Source organism: Sphaerodactylus townsendi, linkage group LG15, assembly GCF_021028975.2.
Source record: "Sphaerodactylus townsendi isolate TG3544 linkage group LG15, MPM_Stown_v2.3, whole genome shotgun sequence".
NCBI classification, from domain to species: domain Eukaryota; kingdom Metazoa; phylum Chordata; class Lepidosauria; order Squamata; family Sphaerodactylidae; genus Sphaerodactylus; species Sphaerodactylus townsendi.
In genome coordinates, this window is record NC_059439.1 from 84,941 (window position 1) to 100,799 (window position 15,859).

Consider the following 15,859-nt stretch of genomic DNA (forward strand, 5'->3'; position numbering starts at 1 on the left):
TTCCTGGCACTGCTCAAAATGGCGCCTTTTGATGACCCCCGCGCTCTGGGGAAGCCCGGGAGCGTGCCAGAAATGACACGCGCTGAGAGTAGCGCGCAGCAAAGGGTGGTCGAGGAAAGTGGGGAAACGACCTAGGATGGCCTGGGCCTCTGGGCACGATGTGTGCGCACCGCGGCGAGCAAGGAGGACTCGGCTGGCAGGGAAGGATCGAATAGAATTTCAAATCATAGGAGAGTTTGCTCCATACATACGGTGTACATCTGGTGCAAATGGTTACTTATTTGTCCTAGATTAAAAATTGTAATTCTTTTAATGTCTTTCTTCTAAGCGTTTAGGATTGTTTAGCTAGCTGTATTTCCTCTAGTTTTTTTTTGCCTGCTAAGTATTTACCTGAAGTTCTGAGCTGCTTCAAAAATAACTTCTTTGTAAGCTGAAGATAATTGCCTTTCAGGAAGTACACGCCATGACCTTCAGTTGCTAATAGATTAAGAGAAGCGTGCATCTAAGCATTTAATCACAGGTCAGACCTGAGGCCCCCTGCAAATTTGTAGGAAATTACCTTTTCAGTAATATAACTGAACCTGCATTCTTTGTCCATCTCCCCCCTCCACTTTTTGCCCCCAGGGAGCCCAAAGAGCTCGACAGGAGCTCAGAGCTGATGTCCCTGACCTTGCAGCGACATGCATGCATACCGGTCTGCTTTAACTTCAGCCACAATCCTTGAAGCTCTGAGTGAGTTCATGGTGAACAGTATGAAGCAGGAGATTGTCATGCACAAGTGCATTAGGAGACGCCCACCCCTGAACCGCTTTGCTGGCACTGCTGGTTGCTTAATCCGGTGATTCTGGATTTATAGCTGTGTCAGCAATGCATGGCACAGAAGGAATTCCTTGAATGGGGGAGAAGGGCGACATTGCTAGTAGGAGGCTCGTCCGTCCTTATTCTCTGTTCCTGCTGCTCTTTCATTTCAGCGGCAGGCAGCCCTTTAGCAGAAAGGTGGGGCAGGCTTGGGTTACCCTGACCAAGGATTGGGAGAAAACTATATTTTCCCCTGATGGACCCAGAAAAGAGATCACCTTCCTTCTGCTCAGTATAGAAGTGCAAAACAATAAAATAGCTCAACCATGGGAATGGCACATGTACTCCATATGTTTTCTCCTTATGTTTTCTCCTGCCTTAGAAGAAGAAGAATTTGGGTTTATATCCCCCCTTTCTCTCCTGCAGGAGACTCAAAGGGGCTTACAATCTCCTTGCCCTTCCCCCCTCACAACAAACACCCCGTGAGGTGGATGGGGCTGAGAAAGCTCTGAAAAGCTGTGACTAGCCCAAGGTCGCCCAGCTGGCGTGTGTGGGAGTGTACAGGCTAATCTGAATTCCCCAGAGAAGCCTCCACAGCTCAGGCGGCAGAGCAGGGAATCAAACCTGGTTCCTCCAGATTAGATACACGAGCTCTTAACCTCCTACGCCACTGCTGCTCCTGGCCTCGAAGGGGAGTCTGCTGTACCTGGCCTCGAAGAGCTGCTTTTATAAGCACCGAGGCTGGAGGCGGGGCTTGGGGAGGCATGGCCCCACCCCCCAGGGGAGGGTGGGGGCATGGCCCTGCCCTGAACCCCCCCTAAAAATCTATACCTACATCCCTGGAGTCAACCCTTCAAAGCATCCATTTTCTCCAGGGGAGCTGATTTCTGTCATCTGGAGAGCAGTTATGATGGTTGGCTGTTTACTGCACAGAGAAGCGGTTAAAAGGCCTAAAGAGTAAATGTTTATTATGATAGGAAAGAGAGGAGAAATGGCATGCTTCTGTCAGGATGGGCCCCTTGGCTCACCCCCCCCCCCTCCCCCTTCCAGCCTTCCAGGAAACGAAAGCTAAAATGCAGCCCCAGCTCTCCAAGGTGTGGCCAAGCCCCTGTCTTTTGTAAGGGTAACTCTGCATTTGAATGTTGGTATTCTTCCCTTTGTTTTCCTACTGTAAGTGCTGCTCTTGGACCCGGCAAGGGGGCGGGCCAAGGGCAGCAGGGATTTAAGGTTTGGTTCTTTCTATATTCTTCAGAAATCGTCTATCCCTCACATGCTTCAGTTCTCAATAAGGTCTACAGCACACTTTATCTTGGGACTGGGGTCTCACAGCTTCTATCTTGCTCACTGAAGAGATTCTTTTTTTCTAACTTCCGAGAAGAAGCAGGTTATTAGAACTGTCAGAGTATCAGTCTAAAACAAGAAATGACACAAAAGCACAGAGGGGTCACTGCCTTTACAGCCCTATCTGGCTGACCGCTTGCCTGCCCCATGCGGGCCTTCTTCCCAGTTCCTTTGCATGCTAGACATTGCTATTTCCAACAGTAATTACAGGAGGATGGCAACCGCAATAGAGGGCGAAGAATGCTTTTGTTGAGAACTTCAACAAAGTCAGTTGTCAGAGCTCATATCATATTTTCTAATACTTGCCTGGACAGGCTGATATTATTCCAGGTATGCAGTCTGGATTCCCACTAGTTTTCACTCATGCACACACAAATGCACAATGCATCATTTTCTTATTTCCACTGGGAGTGAAAGGATATACTAAGCAGGGGTTACTGGCATGAAGGGCTTGCTAAAGCTACCTTCCAAGAGAGCCAGCTGGTGTTCTGTACATGTACAATCTTGATTGTGCAGCAGCAAATAAAAGAGTGGTTAAAGTTCCACTCTTCATTCATGATTTTTGTGAAAATCTATGGGTAGGGAAGGCTGGTCTTCAAGGTTTCAAGAAAGTCAGTGGTCATATTTTCCTGTGTCATTCCTGGGGAGCCATTTGATACTTCAGCTATACAATCTGATTTTGCTTACAAAACTTGTTTCAGGGTTTTCTTCATGCCAGAAGACAGTTTTCTGTTTGCATGTTTTCTAATTCTGTACTCCTAGTCCTGTCACATCGTTTATTAGTTGTCTGGTGCTGCCTGATTTCACTGCTTTTTATATGTGCTAATCTTCCCTTAGTCTCATTGAGGAAGATGGGTGATAAATAAGAACATAAGAACATAAGAACAAGCCAGCTGGATCAGACCAAAGTCCATCTAGTCCAGCTCTCAGCTACTCGCAGTGGCCCACCAGGTGCCTTTGGGAGCTCACATGAAGGATGTGAACGCAATGGCCTTCTGCGGCTGTTGCTCCCGATCACCTGGACTGTTAAAGCATTTGCAATCTCAGATCAAGGAGGATCAAGATTGGTAGCCATAAATTGACTTCTCCATAAATCTGTCCAAGCCCCTTTTAAAGCTATCCAGGTTAGTTGCCATCACCACCTCCTGTGGCAGCATATTCCAAACACCAATCACACGTTGCGTGAAGAAGTGTTTCCTTTTATTAGTCCTAATTCTTCCCCCCAGCATTTTCAATGAATGCCCCCTGGTTCTAGTATTGTGAGAGAGAAAAATTTCTCTCTGTCAACATTTTCTACCCCATGCATAATTTTGTAGACTTCAATCATATCCCCCCAAATTAATAAAAATTCGTTTGCATGAGTGATATGCACACAGCAAAGCTTGCTCTGCTCAGTTAATAAACCAGTTCCATAAAGATGTCTCAGTTTCAAACTTTTATTCAAAGCTGCTGCTCTGGGCGATCTCCTGTGAGGTTCAGGGAGGAGTTACAGAGCTCTATTGTTTACAAACATGACTTATACCCTTCCCATTAGACCCTCCCAAGCAACTCTTCCAACGTTATTCATTGGTTGGGCTGTGAAGACGTATAAGTGAAGACTGCCTGCCATGCTCTTAATCTTTTCCCCCTCTCATAGCCCACCTTTGCTTTCTATAATTGGGCATACTCTTTATGTCACCTTGCCTCGTACCAGGATTTTGGTTGCTATATATCAACCAAGCCTGTTTTTCTTTCCATTATCTCTTTTGGCTTTAATTCTGCATTCTTTTACCCTTAGCTATCAATGAATTTACAACTTTTGCAAGAGCTAGTGTCTTGCTTAAATCTTACATTAGTACTTATAACAATACACATGGTGAGGCCAGAACTCAAGTCCAGCCTGCTCAGCTGTTTTGAGAAAGATAAGTTAGAAACAAACTCCCCAAAAAAGCAAACGACATCTGACATTCAGAAACAAACAGACAGTTTTTACTTGAACAGAATATAGATAAGAACATAAAATCTCTGACAGAAGGTTACCCCTTCTGGGTGCTCTCAACTGAGAGACACGCCCACCATAGGAAGGACCTTAGTCTTGATAGATACAAAGATACAGACGTCACACAATCATCATCACACCCACGTACATGATCCATACCCCTTTCACGTGCTATAAGCATGAACCTTAAAATCCCATTGGATAGTTTCTGTCTCCTTGTCACATTAAGACAGCCTCTATTCTACGTGTCTGATTCCTTCTGTTATTCAAACGCTGCATGCTGTTAGCTCGTGGCCCTCTCTGCCCATATGCAAAGGGCTGCAATACAACTAACTTCTGCCTTCAAGAATAACTTGTTTTTCTTAGTTTGCTCCCAAAGAGAGATATTTCCTTAGGGCATGCAGGTTTGAATCTACATACATTCTTTGAGATCATAAAACTTCCCTTCGATTCCAATACAGTAGAATTATAGTGAAATACAAATAAATGTGAATCTCTCATTATCATTTCTGTGTTCATTTAACAATATATAGAAAAACACTTATGAATTTAACTAATCGCATTCTATAGCTAGTTCTAACCCAAAAGCAAAGTTATAAATGTATATGTCTGCTGTCACATTGGCCTTTAGTGACAAGATCTTAAAGATGTTTATCTTTGCTTGCCTGCATCATCACTGACAAGCTTCTTTGATCTGCTGCTAACAGGCAGACTTCAGCTAGTCACTATAGAGAAACTCCATTTTGATTCTTCAATTCTTTGGTTCATACAACTTAATCTTTCTTGATCAAATACAAATTTTATAGACATTCTGCCCCGTTCCCACAACATAATGAAATATCTTGCCTTTATATATATATATATATACAATATCAACATAATGTAATATATATAATATCAACATAATATATATATATAATATCAACAATATCAACATAATATCAACATAATCACATATATAATCACAACATAATGAAATATCTTGCCTTTATATATATCTGATTTTAAATTATCTGATTTTTTTATCTGATTTTTTTTTAAAAAAAAAACCCTTTTCCCAGCCAAGTCAGGATACAGGCCATGGCATCACAGGCTCCTGGTTTCAAAATATTAATAGATACTTCTCGGCTTTTGGGCATGGTGTTCCTCATTAAATTCTTAATTTGGATGAGTGTGTTAATTATTACTTTTCCCTTTATGATTTGTATTGCGCTCTACACCTGTTATATTTCCCATGTGTGGAATCTACCCTTGTGTTCTCCAGCACTGCGGGAACACAAAATGCCAATGGATCTTGAAAAAAAAGCCCTAAAACGTTTTATTCCTGCTTTACGAGATACAACCTTGTCTCCTGATTTCTTCACTGTGTAGGGATGAGCCCCACGAACCCAGCAGAGCCTCAGAAAGAGCGCAGGAATGCCTGTGCCATCTGTGTCCTTCTGGGCGCACATGCTCACCCATCCCCCAGACCCCCGTGAGTCACAGGTCATGAACTACCTGACTCACGGTCACCAGGTGTCCCAGACAAAGGGACAAAGGGGCGCTTGCCCCCAGGTATGGATTAGACCCAGACGCGAACGTTTCGTCCCGCACGTAGACAACCCCATGATGTCATGTATCATATGATATTCTCCCGCTCTCCCGCCTCCCATATACGCTCCCATTGAAACCCTAATAAAAGGTCCCAGGGACTAGCGCACGGCAGAGTTGCCAGATCCACGGATCACGCTTCCTGCCGCTGGCTCTCTCCACCGGATGATATCGCCGCGTCTTGCCTCTTCCTTGCGACCCTCGCGGGCCGACTTCACACTGTAGTCTCTCTTTTGGTTGATGTTGCAATCAAGGAATGGAAAGTCTTCAACAATTTCAGTTTCCTTACTGTCCACTTTAAAGCTGAGTAATTCTCCAGTAGTCATTACTTTTGTCTTCTGTAGTCATTACTTTTGTAGTCATTACCCCAGTCATTACTTTTGTTTTCTGTTCAGCTCTAGTCTTTGTTTTAACTTTGCCTTTTCTCCTTTAACTTTCAATAATAGTTATTTCACATCTTTGGTATTTTCTGCCAGCAGGATAGTATGATTGGCACATCTCAAATGTTCCTCCCTGCAATTTTCAATCCACCATCATCTAAATCTAATACAGCTTTCCTTGTGATATGTTTTGAAGGGATGCATAAGATAATTAACTGAATAGATAATTCAAGGAAATAATTAAGAAAGCTGAGAATCAAAATCTACAAAGACTGCAATTTAAATACAAAGTCTCAGTAATTGGCCAGCCCTCCCCAGACAGTCCGCCACTGCAGATGCGCGTTATGTAAAAACAGTGCCCACAGATCAGGTCTGAAAAAAAGATGGAAAAAGACTTTACCTTGATTGGTTGTTGTGGGTTTTCCGGGCTGTGTGGCCATGGTCTGGTAGAGTTTATTCCTAATGTTTCATCTGCATCTGTGGCTGGCATCTTCGGAGGTGTAAGTTGGGGTGGAGACATATGGGGATATATGGGGACAAACGGTCCCTGAGATATGAAGGCCCCAGGCCACACAGAGCCTCAAAGGTTAGAGCCAGCACCTTAAAGGTGATCCGGAATTCCAATGGGAGCCAGGGCAGCCGGGGCAGCACGGGAGAGATGTGGGCCCGTATTAAACTACCCGTGAGAAGCCGGGCCATTGGAACCAATGGGGGCACCCGCTTTGGGAGTCCACAGCTTTGAACCCCCCAGGAGGCTCTCCTGATGATACCACTCAGGTTTTGTGAAGTTTGGTTCATGGAGGCCAAAGTTATGTCCCCTCAAATGTGTAGCCCCATTGGAAACAATGGGAGTCCACCGTTTGGGGAGTCCACAACTTTGGGAGTCCACAGCTTTGGACTCCCTGGATGGTATCATCAGGAGGGTCTCCTAAAGATACACTGAAATTTTGGTGCTGCTAGCTTAACAACTGCGCCCCTCACAGCAGGCACCCCCCCCCCCGGGGCAGGCCTAGAAGTCTTAACTAGAAGCATGCTGCAGTGAGGAAATCGCCCATAGAGAGTGACGTGGATCCTTCCAGCCAATCAGAGTGCGGCAGGCTGTGCGTGATGTGCACACAGCCTTTTTTTGTTTTGCGCCAGCTGAGGCTACGTGGCACCATTAAACCAATGGGCACGAGGGAACATGCACTGCTGAAACGTGCGTATGAGGAAATGGGCAATGTTGAGGAGCGCAGCCACAACAAAAGGAGGGCGGGGGGGCTTGCCACTTTTTCCGTACCGTTCAGAGGGAAGCGGAGGCCCCATTAAACCATGGGCACAAGGGAACAGGCACCGCTGAAACAGCTGTTTCTGGCCACAACACGATAGCCAATCAGAAGGAAGCTGCATAGGCTGGGATATTGTGCGTATGCATCTATGCTGTGCTTATGTGACCATGTATTTTTGTGCCAAAGATTTTTTAAAAAAGGTTCCTACCCCGACTCAGTACGACAGCCAATCAGGATAGACCTGCCGAGCCAATCGCATGTGCGTGGTGGAGGGTGTAATGTTTGAATTCATGATAGATACCAATGTCTTCACTAGAAACATGCTGCAGTGGGGAGGTTGAAACCTCGATGAAAAGGTGCCATTTCTTTTGAAACCTGGTTGTATCTAGATCTAATTTCTCAGTGGGGATTCGACGTAAGAGGGCTTTCCAGAGGCTCAGGGAGTGAAAGAGCCCCCCTCCCCTGCTGGAAAGCCCCACAAGGCTTACAGGAAGTCCAAAGACCAGGCCATTGAGTACCCACTCTAGGACCAAAACACCTCGATCTTGTCTGGACTGCATTTATTGGTCCTCATTTCCATCTCCCAAAACTGATCTAGCAGATCTCCTGCTTCACCTGACTCAAATGGAAAGGAGAAATCGCCTGCGTGGTGATGGGACCATATTCCAAATCCCCAGCCATGTCGCATTAAAACTGAAGAACGGGGAGAGATGCAAGCACAAAGGACAAGTTGGTGAATATTTGTCCCTCGGCGCCATCCTGTGGAAAGAATGTGAGAAACAGGAAACAGGAGTGGAATCACAGTATGGACACAGTGTCCCCAGTCCTCAGACAGACAGACAAAAAGGATACCAGAACTGGTAGTACTGAAGGCTGCTCATGTTCCAGATCCAAAAAGACTGGCAAGGGCACGTTCCTCCTGTCTCTCTTAACAACAGTCAACTAACCAACACAGTTAACCAGGGCAGATTGGAAGGGGTCTCAACCAGTGGTGGGATTCAAATAATTTAACAACTGGCTGTTTACAAGCACCATGTTAACAACCGGTTCTGCCGAAGTGGTGCGAACCGGCTGAATCCCACCACTGGTCTCAACCAAGTAGGTCATTATCCATGCCAACAGCATGCCCAAAAGTGGATGCTGACCATAGGGCGGTGTTTTTTTGTCACCTGGCCCTCCAGACCTCATGACTTGGTTTCTCCAACGTGGCTGGAATTTCCCCCCTCCCTCTGCGAATAACTGGATAGAACCAGGGGGGAGTTCAATGAGCCCATCAAATAAGCCTACCTAGAGCTTTACGGATATAGTTGACTGCCAAAAAGACAAGTCAGTAGATTCTAAATCAAATCAAACCTGAACTCTCCCTAGAAGCTAGAATTACTCTTGCGTTTTGGTCCAATTAGGAAGAGACGACTGGGAAAGACAATAATGCTAGAAAAAGTTGAAGGCAGCAGGAAAAGAGGAAGACCCAACATGAGGTGGATTAACTCCGTCCAGACCAGTCCACCGCCCTCATTTGCAAGACCTGAGTAAGAGTGTTGGTGACAGGGTGGTTTGGAGGACATTCATTTACAGAATTGCTACAAGTCGGAAGCGATTTGATGGCACTTAACACACATGCACCAGATTGTAGCTAATCAAAACCACGGAGAATGAAGCCTCCTTCCTTCCTTCCTTCCTTCCTTCCTTCCTTCCTTCCTTCCTTCCTTCCTTCCTCCCTCCCTCCCTCCCTCCCTCCCTTCCTTCCTTCCTTCCTTCCTTCCTTCCTTCCTTCCTTCCTTCCTTCCTTCCTTCTTCCTTCCTTCCTTCCTTCCTTCCTTCCTTCCTTCCTTCTCAGCCATGGCCTTGCCCAGTGGCCCTTAAGCATAACTCTCTCCCTCAGACTTGGATATATCAACCAATCTTACAGGCCAGTTTTCAGGATTACAGCTATCAAGTGTCTGAAACTTTCTGAATTCTTGGTTTAAATGCTAAGTATTATTTGCATGGGTTAGTCCCAGCAAGACCAAGAGGGCAGCAAGGTGAACAGATTCAGCTAGGTAGTCCCGTAGGTTGAGATTTGCAAACATTGAGAAATCTTCCTGCTGCTCTATTCACATTTTCCCCCCAAAAAAGCAGAATTCATTTGTTTGTTTATTTTACCCAGGTGCAGCACCCCAGTACACCTTTGTGAGCTCTGGAGGGAGAAACAAGCAGGCAGATTGGCTCAGACCTTTGACAACAGCCAGGAGTTTGGAGGAGTAAAGAAAAAGAAGAAGAAAATGAGGGTTTTGTTTGAGGAAAAGCTGTTATATGGTAAACAGGATAGAACGAGACGGAGACAGCCACTTAGGACTTGTCAGATGTGTCCCCAGGTCATTCCTGTGTGGGATCCTTGCTGGCATCTATGTGGAGGAAAGGCCGTGCCCATTAGCAGGTTTCTTGTTAACTGCGGAGGGCAAAGGTTACCATTTCCTTGCTCTTAGTGATGTGCAGATACACTGTGCATGTATTCAACTGGGTGTGCGGGCTCCATTGCAAGGGTGAGCTGGGAAGAAAGTCTTATCCAAGCTGCCTCTTTTTATCCGTTTCATTTCATTTCATTTCATTTCATTTATTAATTTTATATACCGCCCTCCCCCTGAGGGCTCAGGGCGGTTTACAGCAAGGTTAAAACATACTTTAAAACATAATTTAAATATTAGTTACATAAAAACAGAACCCGTATAAAAATGTGGATGGCGTCCGCCTGCTCCCCTCCCCCCTTTTTGTGCCCACGGGAGGCCAGATGACAGGGTAGATGTATTTTTAACCAGGCTGGCCAAATGCCTGGCGGAACAGGTCCGTCTTGCAGGCCCTGCGGAAACTCTGTAAGTCCCGAAGGCCCTGGTCTCCCCAGGGAGCCTGTTCCACCAGGTAGGGGCCAGGGCTGAAAAGGCCCTGCCCCTCGTCGATTCCCTACAAAGACCCTTTAAAACGATGGCTCCATTCAGCACAGCACACATAAGAGGTCTTGACGCAAAAAAAAGGAACTCTGCACAACTTTCCTCCCAAACTGCTGCTGCAGAAGATGGGGCCAGATGCGAAATGGCTGCTGCAGCTTCCCTTTAGCCACACAGGGAAGATCTTTGTGCTGTGGTGGCAGCTGCTGCCAAAGCAACATTTTTAAACATCTGCAAAGCCAATCACATCTCCAGTGACCAATCAGAAGCCTTGCTAGGCAGAAGCCCCATCTGGCACCACCCACTTCCTAAAACCACTTGGCCGACTACAGGGAAGGTGCTGGGGGCCCCCCCATGGGGACCCCTGATTTAGAACATTTCAATGTCACTTTCCCACCCAAGCAGTGTCCCTGAGGCAGCAAATATCAAAATATTAAAATATTTCAGCATTAAAATGACATTTAAAATAAAGTATATTTACAATAACTCAAAAAAACATAAAACACACAACGCCAAAACAAGGGAGGAGAGCTAGTAGATAAATAGATATTTTATTTGCAGTCAATGACCAATAATAACAAATACAATAATAACAGTTGAGCTAAAAATAATAAAACACAAATATTATACCTGTCATAATTTAAAAAAAAACTGATTAAAATCTTAAAACCATAACATTTACCCCAAAAAATATTTCCCAACTGTCTTAACAACCTTGCATCAATTCTGCTTGCAGATGCAAAATTTGTACACTATTACACAAAATTTGGCCACTAGTTTTCTGGTTTGCAGGAATTCACCTGTAATGAGAACATTAGTTCTAGGTGACTCAGGTTGACCATAACTTTTGTTCAATAAATACCCCAAAATCTTGGTTCGAGCATCACTATAAAAACTGCATCTAAAAAGGACATAGACATGTTCTTAAATGTCCGTCTCTCTGCCCCCACTGGACAAAGTCTCTGGGGACAAGAAACCTTCCTGAATTTCTGTTCTAAAAAGACAGAAGACAAAGCTGAACAGGGCCCTTCTGTAAAATACAAAGCAGCACAAGGGATGTATTTCTTACTAATTGGCCACCTGAAGGTAGGAACACTGCCAGATCCAACTGTCTTTCTATGTCTGAAATTCTTTGTTTTATTGCTTGCTTGGCTGTGTCAGAAGAGGGCCAGTAACAGTTATTGGGGATATGCCCCCCCCCCCCAAAATAACCAAAGGTCTCAGTGATCCCCTGCTCAGTCCAAAGCTCAGTCAGAGGGGGACTCAGGCAGCAGACAAGGTTGCCAACATTAACGGCGAATTCCTGAAGATTTGGGAACAGTGCCTGGGGAGAAGGGAGAAATTTGGGGAGAGCAAAGAGCTCAGCAGGAATGTGATGCCAGAGAGGCCGTCCCGAAGGCTGCTATTTTCTCCGGGGGAACATCTCTGCAGTCTGGAGGTCAGTTGCTATTATGGAAGAGCTCCAGACTTCATCTGTGAGGTGGCAACCCACCACTGAGCAGCACAGCCTCTGGGATTTGCCTGAAGCGTTTTGAGGAATTGTGCATCATCTGTCCTCCTTAATTCAATTCAATGGAAAGTGCTGTGCAGGGACTGGGCAGCCGACCTTCTGCCATCATCAGCAGTTTTGCCTTAATGGAGTCAACTGGACCAGCCTTTCCTTGCTAAAGATGGCCGTTCAAAACCAACAAGTAAGGTCGCCATGCCCAAGATTGGGAAATACCTGGAGATTTTGTGGGTGGGGCCAGGAGAGAACAGGGGTTGGGGTGGAAGAGACTTCCGCAGGGTATAATGCCGTAGACTCCACCCTCCAAAGCAGCCAAAACTTATCTTGGTTGTCTGGAGATCGAATGTAATAGTAGAAGATCTCCAGATGCCACCTGAAGGTTCCAACACCACTCACCCATAGGATATGAAGGCAGGCAGCCCCCAAGCATCTGTGTCATCATCACAATATCACTAAATGGAGATTCAGTCAAATTATGACAGCAAATAGCCAAACTCCTTCCTCCCCTTGGAAGGAAGAACATTTCTTAGGAAGGCCCCCATAGAAAGGGTCTAAAAGTCCCCATTGCCCCGCGATTGCTCCTACAGAATTTGATCCAGATACTTGCAAACGTTCCTTCTTGCCAGAGAAGGCGTCTAGGGGAAAAGCCTGCCTTCTTAATACCAATAATTTTATAGCTTTTTTGAAAGGGAAGGAGTGCCGGGCCCGAGGGCAGAGAGAAGCAGCCAGGAATTTCAGCTAAGTGCTGGATCGATGCTCTTCACTTGGTTGGTCCCCCTTCAGGCCATGATGGGGCCCACCTGTCCGAACGTTGACAGATTTGTTCTTACACAAGCCAGAGCTCAGAAAATGCCTCGCAGCCTTGGGTGGAGGGAGGAGGGAAGCAGGGCCGGCATTAGAGGCTCTTCTACAATATTTCCCCAAGTAGCAGCTAGTTCGTAAAACCCTAAATCCACCCAAGACTTCTTGAATTTTTTGAAAACTGCTTGAGAGGATGATCCCTTTCTCCCCGTGTTAATTCCAGGGGAACAGGATGTAAAAGCTGCCTCACTCAGAAAGGATTGTGTTGTGGCTCCTTCACGGATGGGAAATAGGGTTGCCTGGTCCCCCTTGCCGCCGGTGGGGGATGGAGAATAAGGTTGCCAGATCCAGGTTGAAAAGCCCCTGGACATTTGGGGGTGGGGCGTGGGGAGGGCAGGGGCCACAGAGTCTGCCCGCCAAAGCAGTCATTTGATTTCTGCAGTCTGGAGAGGAACTGCAATTCCAGGGGGTTCTCGGGTCCCACCCAGGAGTTGTGAAGAACCTGGAGATCTGGGGAGGGTGGAGTTTGAAGAGGGGAGGAAATTCAGCAGGATGTAATGGCTCTAGTCTAGCATCCCAGGCTGCCATTTTCTCCAGCTGACCTCTGCAGTCTGGAGATCACTTGTATTCCAGGACTTCTCCAGCCCCCACCTGGAGGCTGGCAACCCAAACCAAAACCCTTCCGCCCTCCAGTGCACCTGTACCAAACATGTGGGGTAAGAGACGACCAGAGTTGCAGTCGCCAGCCATTGTGCATGCCTGCTCTCACTGGTATGTTTCTGTTGCTGCTGCTGCTGCTGCTGCCAAATTCAGATCAATAGGGGTAGAGTGAACAGTATTTCAGTGGCTCACGGCATGTGGAGGGGTCAACTGTTCAGTGCACGGGTCCCCCCGCGTCATGTCTGTGGGCACCATCACCCCCACCAACACATTTCCTGGTACCTGCCAAATGTTATGGAAAGTGGGTGGAGCCAGGCAGGCCTTTTCCAGGCCGGGCTTCTAAACTGTCTGTTGGAGATCTGATTGGCTGTGCAGATTTTTTAAAATGTTTCTTTGGCAGCAGCTGCCAGCCTGCCCAAGGATGCTCAAGGGTGCACACAGCACAAATGTAATGTCTTTAGGACATTATAAATAGTATTTTGGGGGGAAACCTCGCATAGTTCTCTTCCCCCAAATGACTTCAGCCTGTTATATTCCTCTCAACCTGGGTTTTTCAAAATTGCTAAACTAGCGATCTTTTTGCAAAATCCAGGATTGAAGACTCTCCCACATCATGACCAGAACAGGCAGGAGACAGTGTGGGCTGATTCTCTGAAAGCCCGTCAGTTTTCAAAGTCCCCCAAGCATGTTTTCTCCTTGTGGCAGCAAGTATAACCACCCTGTCACTCGTGGATCTACAGCAACACAGTCCTTATTGCCTGGCAGGAAGGAAGTCCCCTTTTCTCTCTCTTTTAAAATGTTGTGCGTTGAACATGCAAAGCTACGCAGGTGCAGCAAGTCGGATTGTGGGAAAACCGGCATGGCCGCGAGGGGCTCCTTTCTGTGTGCCTTTGCAGCTACACATACATCGTAAAAAGAGAGCGTTTTCGTGTGAAGGCGTGAACGCAACCCGAACTATTTCCATGGACTCAAGTCACTTCCTGAATGTAGCAGCCATTTTGTAGCCGCCATGTTGTGACTGAGCCCACCGTGCTGTGTAAGAAGTCCAGCAGCATCCATGGACTCAACATGATTGGGAGCCGGATTCGACAGCCTCGCATTCTGGGAGAGCTCAGTGAAGAGCCTGAAGGTGGCAGTTGGAGGCTGTAGCTCTCTGACTGACTCTGAGGAAATATGTTGTTCAGCGTTCTCTTAACTAAAGCTATGTAAAGCCTCTGACTGAAAGTTTAATACTGTAACTATACTGGTTATTAGTAACTAAATTGTAACTAAATGATGAACTGTAAATGTATCAATATATACTACACATATATTGTGTACTAGCGGGACCCGGCCACGCGTTGCTGTGTCCTTCTCATCACAGTCCGCAACCCACACAGATGTCCATGCAGATCCAGTGATCCACAGCATAGCCTTTTGGGGTGGTCAAATGGAATCCCTCTTTCCCTTTTCAATGCACATCGTTATATGGTGCTGTCTTGTTTTTTTAGTATAAGGTAACCCTTCCCATTCCACAATGAAACTGTCCAGAGTGCGAATCCCGCTGTCCATGAGGCTGGTTGACATGCACGGTCCTGGCTTGGGTAAGGCAGAACTGGGGCAAGGAGGCTATCCCAGTCAGGCAGCAGAGGCAGGTGGTGAGGTGCTCAGATCGAGGCCAGCTCCCTGGGTTCTCAAAGGGCCATGTGCAAAAGAAGCGGAGCCAGTAGAGTTGGTTCGCCCCCACCCCATGGATTTTCTTAGAAGAAAAAGACAAACTCCAGCTCGCTTTTAGTAAAAGAGAGCTGTGGCGAATATGGGTGAGGAAGTGGTGGTTGGATGTGAGGGAGGGCAGAGTGAGGTGTGTGAGGATGAGCTGGATGTGTGTTGTGTGGTAGTAGTGGGTGAGGCACAGAGAGTGAAAGTTACCTGCGCGTGAGGGGGGGGGGAACCCCATCTGACGTCTCACATGGCAAAGTGTGTATGTGTTTCACTTCCACAGTATTACCTATTTACTGTTTCCACTGCTCATCTCTGCCCACCTGAGGGAACATCCGAAGCCCTCATCCCAAGCCCTCAGGCCACAGACAGACAGGCTGCACGGACATTCCAAGGGTGACAGTTGAACACAAACAGCTTCATGGCCTGATGCACCAGGAAAAAGATAGCCTCCTTGCCCCAGATCTGCCTTACCCAAGCCAGGACTGTGCGTGTCAACCAGCCTCATGGACAGCTGGATTCACACTCTGGACAGTTCCATTGTGGAATGGAAAGGGTTAACTTATGCTAAAAAAACAAGACAGCACCATATAACGATGTGCATTGAAAAGGGAAAGAGGGATTCCATTTGACCACCCCAAAAGGCTATGCTGTGGATCACTGGATCTGCATGGACATCTGTGTGGGTTGCGGACTGTGATGAGAAGGACAAGTGCCACAGCAACGCGTGGCCGGGCCCGCTAGTTCTTGCATAAATTCCAGTGGATCATCTTGGCCACTGTGTCTCTGTTTGTACTCAGTCTGGGCAATCTTTTTGCAGCAGCTGAGGACATGATCTACAATTTATTATTATTATTATTATTATTATTATTATTATTATTATTATTATTATTATTATTATTATTATTCATTAGGAG